The 7,585-nt window shown below is 40.6% G+C and overlaps 1 protein-coding gene across 4 annotated transcripts in view; it reads right to left on the bottom strand.

Annotated features, from left to right (window-relative positions):
* RERE (arginine-glutamic acid dipeptide repeats) overlaps window positions 1-7,585 on the bottom strand; it is a 293,409-nt gene that overhangs the window by 256,490 nt on the left and 29,334 nt on the right. The gene's annotated exons all lie outside the window — the stretch shown is intronic.

The raw sequence follows: 7,585 nt of genomic DNA, 5'->3' as shown, positions 1-7,585 counted from the left end.
AGGAAGACAGGATGAATGCCCCTTATTCAGAAGTGGATGTAATGCTTAGAGTAACTAACACTTCCTCCTTCAGAAACCTGGGGGGAAATTGAAAGAACGAAGACTAGTGGACTCTGACAAATACATTAATTTCTTCCAAAAGACATAATAACAAAACACAAGACCTACAAAGGTTTGGAAAACACCTAGAACAGCAAAACTCTAGATTACAATTAACAACTCAATTAAAATTAAATAACAAATGATCTATCATCTTCTTATTTGAAGTAGGAGTAAGGAATTCCCAAAGACGAGGTGGTCTAAGGAGGTTTCCATAAGTAAACAAGAAAACCACCAACCAATCATCCTTTTCTTTAAAGATCAAACTCATTCAACAGAAGCAGCTGTTTTCCTGTGCAGTTAAATGTGAAATTCTGCCAAGCACACACAGAACTTTCACCTCGCACACGACCTACAGCTGTGCCTCTGCTGCCCAGTGGGCTGAGGAAAATTCGCCCATCACTCTAAACCAGGCCTCCTCAACTGCGCATGGCACACTGGGGTCAGATCATTCTTTGTTGTGGGGAAGCTGGCCGCTGTCCTATGCGTGATCCCAGTCTCGAACCATGGTAGATTCTAACAGCACAACCCACTGCTCCAGTCAGGACAACAAAAAGGAACTCCAAATGTTGCCATATATCATCTGGGAAGCAAAACCGCTTACAGAGGAGAACCACTGCTTTAAAGAAGTAAAATTATTTGTCACAGAGATTTCAAGGGGTTAAACATCTGTGTGGCTTTATTCATAATTATGCTTGACTAACATGCAATCCATAAAGCTAACACCATTACAGAAACTGTAAGATGGCATGTTCTTTGTTCTCTGAAATAAGCTAGACTAATTCAAAGCACTGCCTGAAATAGTAATTACACAGGTGTCTGAAGCTGAATTAGGAAAACAGAAGTAACATATCCTGAAAATCCTGATGTTTCCTGGCAAGCACTGAAAGTTGTTAGGAATAATATTACTCACTGGTGACTTGCTGATCATGGGGCCAAGTGGATGCTTCTGTTACCATACAGTTGAAGAGAAAACCTGATGTCCATAATGCCAAGTACAAGGGAAACCAAATGTCTATGAATCCACGCCCCTGATGTGAAAAGGGATAGAATTCCTAAACTCACTTACCCAAAGCAAGGCCATAAACAGAAAACTAAGCAGACAAATAACTATATTCGGCAATTACAAGACGTGAAATAGTGATATATATTACCACACGGATAAAACCTGGAAAACATTATGACATGTGAAAAAAAGATAGTCACAAAGACCACATATCATATGACCCCATTTATACTAAAAGTCCTGAAAAGGCAAATCCGCAGAGAAAGCAGATTAATGGTTGCCGAGGAAGGGGGGCAGGGCGGGGAATGACTGTTATGGTTACAGGATTTCTTTTAAAGGAGATAAAAATGTTCTAGAATTGATTATGGTGATGGTTACACCTGTGATATGTTAAAGCCACTGAGTTGTATACTTTAAATGAGTAAATTATATGTGAATTATATTTCAATAAAGCTGTTAAAACACACAAACAGCAATCCTAGAAACTAATAAGAAAAAGCTCAAAGCTTTACTGCAGCTAAGAAAAAAGATACATCTGGCTAAAATAAGGATGAGCTAGTAACTCTGTAATTGAGTAAAACCACCTCTTAAAGCTGTAAAAGCATCGTTCATGAACACATAGAAGGAAAAGTTTCATCTCATGTAATGCTAAGAATGAAGGAGAGCCTTCTTTGGACCACAATAATCTTTCACTTATTTATTAATTCTTTTAAGATTATTTATTTTTGAGGAAGAGAGAGAAAGCAAAGTCAGGGAGGGGCAGAGAGAGAGGAATGAAGAGAGAGAAGACTCCAAGGCAGGCTCAGCCCAGAGCCCAAGGAGGGGCTTGAGATCATGACCTGAGCGGAAGTCAAAGGTCAGACACTTCGCCGACTGTGCCGCCCGGCGCCCTGGACCACCCCGCCTTTACCACGCAGCGATCTGTGCTCGGGCTTACGCTGGGCACAACATGCTGCGAGGCAGGTAGTTGGAAGGGTTGCTCTCAATCTGCGGAGCTCCAAGATTCAAAGGAATTCACAACCATGGCACGTAAGCTCCCAGCATTTGATGAAAGGTAATGACAAGGTGAATTTTGTAGTTAATACAATTACACTTCACAAATATATGACAAACCAAAAGCATCCATAATGGACTAACCCATGGGTACAAATTATATCAAGGGGAAAAGAGAAACAAAACTCACTGGAGCAATCCTTCTAAAAACACTTAGAATCTGAGTCAGGAAAAGCAGGGCTGACTAAAAGCAGAAGTCTAATCAAAACTCAATTTGCCATTTTCTAGGTCTGAACTATTCTAACTGGGTGTGATTGTCTCCAGGTTGACCAAATGTATTACCCTGTCATCTTTCTTAGCCAGAGGCCATTCAGAGAAAAGCAGAAGAACCAGCAAGACTGCTAAGTTCCAGAGACCGGCTGGCGCCCAGTGAGCTGGTGCCCAGGGAGCGAGCAGGGAGCACCAGGAGCCCCAGGCCACGGCCCACAATGCTAAGACGCTGCAGCTGCTGCAGCCCTGGCCATCGAAGACACAGAGTCCAGAGCAGAGTCTTGGTTGGCTGTTCCACTAATTCAGCAAATATTTACTGAGTACCGACTGCCAGGAACTGTCTGAGTCCCTACAGATACATGTGCGACCAGAATACACACAATCTCTAACCTCAGAGAGCTGAGTGTACAGAAAGGAAGGAGCAGACAAACAAACAAGAGCAGTGTATTACCTGGTGGTACGTGCTACGGAGAAACACAAAGCTGGAAAAAGGGGAGGAGAGGAGAGGCTGTTAATTTATTTAAGGTAATCACTGATAAAGGTCATCTGACCTAAAGAATGTAAGTGAGCAAGTAGTGTGGTTGTCTGGGAGAAACCATTCCAGGCAGAGAGAAAAGCAAGCACAAAGGCCCAAGGCAGAAGCAGGCCCAAACAGCAGCAAAAGGCCAAGGTGGCTGAAACAGTGAAAGCAAGAAAGAAGCCAGAGATGAAGAGAAAGCTGGGGGCATTTACTAAAATAAGAGAAAAAAGCCAGTTGCACAGAAAAGGAACTGAGTGACATTCTAACAGACACCTTCTGGCTGCTGTAGGGCTAGGAAACTAGTGATTTAGGCAAGGTAGCAGCATGTGGGTGCTAGGAGAAAGCAGACTGTAGATTGTTCAAGGAGAGCCATCAGAATCTGTTGTCACATCAGACAAAGTATGTAGTATGAGACAAAGAAGGGGCCCAGGTTTGGGTCTGAGCAACTGGACAAGTAGAGCTGTCTGTCGTTTATTGAACATAGGGAAGAACAGGAAAACGGGGAACTCTACTTGGAATGTGTTAAATTAGAGATGCATAGCAGATCTCTCAGAGTTGAGAGGTCAGAAAGCTCTGGGCTAGAAGTAAAAATCTAGGAGTCTTCACCATACAGGCAGTATCAACAACCATGAGACTGGGCAGCTGAAACCAACAGCTGGGGCCGAAACACTCAAGGTGGCAAGAAAATAGTTTGCAGCAAATACGGTATTACAGACAGGCCACATAAATTTGTAGATGACCAATGTGTGCATGACCAGTGAAGCTACAGTGACCAGAGAGTGGAAAGACTGTATCAGGACCATGTTCTGAAAATCCCGAAATAAAAACAATACACTGGCTTATTCATAGGGAAACCCAATGCCTATGTAACGGGTGTCTACAGAAAAACTCCAGAATAGTGATACTACCAAAACTGCATTTTTTAAAATGTTTATTTTTGAGGGAGAGACAGAGGGGAGAAGCAGAGAGGGAGACACAGAATCTGAAGCAGGCTCCTGGCTCTGGGCTGTTAGCACATGCAGGGCTTGAACCCACAGACCCTGAGATCGTGACCGGAGCCGAAGTCAGATGCTTAACCGACTGAGCCACCCAGGAGTGCCCCAAAAGCTGCATTTAATAAAATCTAGGCTGCTATAGTCTTGTTGGTTTCCACTCTAGGAAGACATATTAGATGGGAATACACCCTGACCCCGTTTCAAAGGGAAATGCACCTGCTTCCAAAAGAAGACCTAGGGTGGAGTATGCTGTTTAAAAGATACTCACTTTACAAATTAATAAAATTATTGGATTTTAAAAGATAACTTCTGGGTCCCTAAAGTGAACACTGTAAGGGCCACATGAAAAGAAAGAAAGAAACCATGAGGCTTAATAGGCTCATTAGTGATGTTTATTTTGTGTTATAATTTGAATCCTAAAGAATTGGTGAGTCAAAGAAGGTGGGGGGAGGTGTATTGTTTTTAAATACTTAATATGAAAGGTTTAACTGGATTCACAAATCTATGTGCGTTATTAAGAACATCATGATTACATTAACCAATTAAAGAAAGGAAACAGTGCACCAAATTTAAAAGATAATCACAGGGGCGCCTCGGTGGCCAACTTAGGCTCAGGTCATGATCTCATGGTTTGCGGGTTTGAGCCCCACATCAGGCTCTGCGCTGACAGCTCAGAGCATGTAGCCAGCTTCGGATGCTGTGTCTTCTTCCCTCTCTGCCCCTCCCCTGCTTGAGCTCTCTTGCACATTCTCTCTCTCAAACATAAATAAAACTTTAACATAAATAAATAAATTCATAAATAAATACATAAACAAGTAAAAGATAATTATACTCTGGAAAAAGAATTTTAAAAGATCAAACTACTAAATTCTGGCTAATGACAAGAAAAATGTTTCTAGCAACTAGAGAAAATACAATATCCTTCTAACTGCCACCTCCTTCTCAAAGAACAAATTCTTTCACTAATGGGGATTGTCAAGAAGTTGAAAATATGTTCATAAGAAAGTCTTCATCAGAAACTGACTGGTCAATTTATGCCTAGAATCTGATATAAAAATGTATGGTCCACAGAAGCAAGCTCAAATTTTCCAACAGAAATTTGGAAGAACCTTTATTTGGTATTTTAGGCAAATTCAATGTTTACTGCCTTCCCTCACTGTTACTTCCTGTCTTACATTTGAGAATTCATAATGAATTTTTCACAAAGTCTCATATACGCACTCCCAAAATATTTCCAGTGCACCCAGTATGCCTCACAAATATCATCTTCCACGCATGGGGCGCAGTGGGAGAAGCGTGAACTCCGGGTAACCTGAACAGTGCCAGCATGTTCTACAGCTGACTGTTGTCGATTCTGTGCACTTGTTGGTGCCACATGACTGATTACAGTAACATTCAGAGTAAGAATAACCATAAAAGGAGGGGAAGGGTCACTGCCCAGGAAGAGAGTCTAGATTTCAAAATAAGCATTCTTACATATAACTATCTAGCTGCCATCATTCATCAGCAATGAAGACAGCACCGCTAACTTTTTCTCAGCGCTAACGTCTCTCCATGACCAAAACGGGCACCTAAGATGCCAAGAGCAGTTAAGGGATATATATATGATACATATAGAAAAAAGCTGAAAAGCACAAGAGTCAAATCTGTGGGCCCTAAGAGCCAAACGGAACCTGAAAATAAACTACAAGCGGAAAGAAGGAAACAGTGGAAGGAAGCATGGGACAGCACCAACCTGCAGAGTGTCACCTGAAGTTCCCACTGCAGGTGTCAGCAGTAACCTGCCAGGTTAATTCAGACACATACGTGGCTTCAGGCCCCTAACGGGTTTCAGAGAGTCTCTTCACGAAATAAAAATGGCTTAAGAATATACCAGTGCTTTCTATTAGATGTTTACCAAAAAATCTTAAATACCATTAGCTCGTCATCAAATACTAATTCTGTCTACAAACAACAACAAAACACACACACACACACACTTGAATGTGTGTAATCAGCAGTATGTAGAAAAGAACTCTTATGGAAGACAAGATAATTTTTTATTTCCGCCCTCCTCTTAATGAGAAGAACAGATATACATTCAAGAATAGTCCCTATTATTATATAGTAAGTTAATTTATTACAACAAACTTTAGAAGATGGCCCCACATAACCCATGATATACCCCAGTCCTGCCTAGCTTGTAACATATTGTCTAATAAAAAAACAATTTACCTCTTGGACCAGGTCCACCTGGGAATGAAAAGAAAATGCCATCATGTCTATGTTAGGGTTTTCCAATATAAATGTGGCACCTCTCTGAAGCAAGTGTCTGCCAAGATCTTGGAAAGAAGGTCATTACCAAGAAACCCATTAATTTGCAACAAAAGATTCCAAAAAGGTAAGTATCAAAATGAGAAAAAGTAAATATCATGTTTCTTTAAAGAATGGAGTGAAAAAGCTTAATGTTATCAATAGTTTATATTAAAACATACACAAATTAAATCTATTGCATTACAATTTAAAATGCAAATTTTATTAAATATTATTACAAAACTGCAGGTTTTTCCAGAGGCCTCATCTTCATCTTGACATTTATAAATTATTAATGCAGCCCTGTAACCACCACTGGACCTTTTGATTTACATATCTAAACATTATCGTCAGAAGGAAAGTAATACTGGGAGGGGAGGGGAGGGGAAGGGAAGCTATTGTCTTCAGAACTTTTCCAACAAAGCTGTTGTTTTGTGTGTGTGTGTGTGTGTGTGTGTGTGTTTAAATATGAAAAAGCAAGTGAAAGAATCACACCTATGAACAGTAACTGTGAGAACACTGAGCAGGACTGAGGGAGGCAGAGGCTGCATTTCTTCCAGAAGCAAATACATCTGCTAACAAGACCTATACTGGTCATGTGTTGGCAGGCTTAATACCACACAGGTACTCTTTTCTAAGCTTTCATCTCATAGACTCTTAAACAAAGACAGTAGGGCAATTGCCAGATTAAATAAAGTCTGTATCCCAACTGTTCAAAGAAGTTCCCTTGACAAATTTCCTCAATTTTGTTGTCTAGGAAAAATTAAACCTTCAAACAAAATACTCCTTCCATAATCCACAACCAGAAAACTATCGGAAGCTCAGTCTATTGCCCAATGTAAACGTATACGGAAGCACCCTAGTCTCTAGTGAGCTTTAAGAACACCTGGAAAAGTGCAAGCAAGCAATATTCAACAGGAGAGAACATAAATCTCAAAAGCAACTGACAGATGCAGCCTGGAAGGCTGAAATGTAAACGGAGCATACGGTTACAACAGCATTCTCCAAAGAAATCCTCCTTCTCACTTCAGAAAACAGAGGAATTTCTTCCCAAACCCTTTCAATGGAAAAACTGCCACTTCCAATTAGAGTCAATTTGATCAAATCTGTAAGACCTGAGGGAAATGCACAGGATCCCTTTCTTTACTCTGCTCCCTGCCTCATCTTGCAACTTGCAAATTAACTAACAATATGACTAACCTCCTAGAGAGGTTATTTTCAGCAAGTGGTAATTTACAGTTTTGTTTGTTTTTAACCAGCTGGATGTGATGTGTATTGTTTCTTACCCTATAGGTCTGCCCCTTTTGATATTTTTTTAAACAAACGATATGATATGAACAAAATAAGAAGCAATTTTAGTCTCTTACAGAATTTTAGAACTGTGTAGAGAAGGCAGTAATAGTAAAAGGC

Source organism: Suricata suricatta, chromosome 8 (assembly GCF_006229205.1).
Source record: "Suricata suricatta isolate VVHF042 chromosome 8, meerkat_22Aug2017_6uvM2_HiC, whole genome shotgun sequence".
NCBI lineage: Eukaryota > Metazoa > Chordata > Mammalia > Carnivora > Herpestidae > Suricata > Suricata suricatta.
This window is presented reverse-complemented; position numbering and strand designations above follow the sequence as displayed.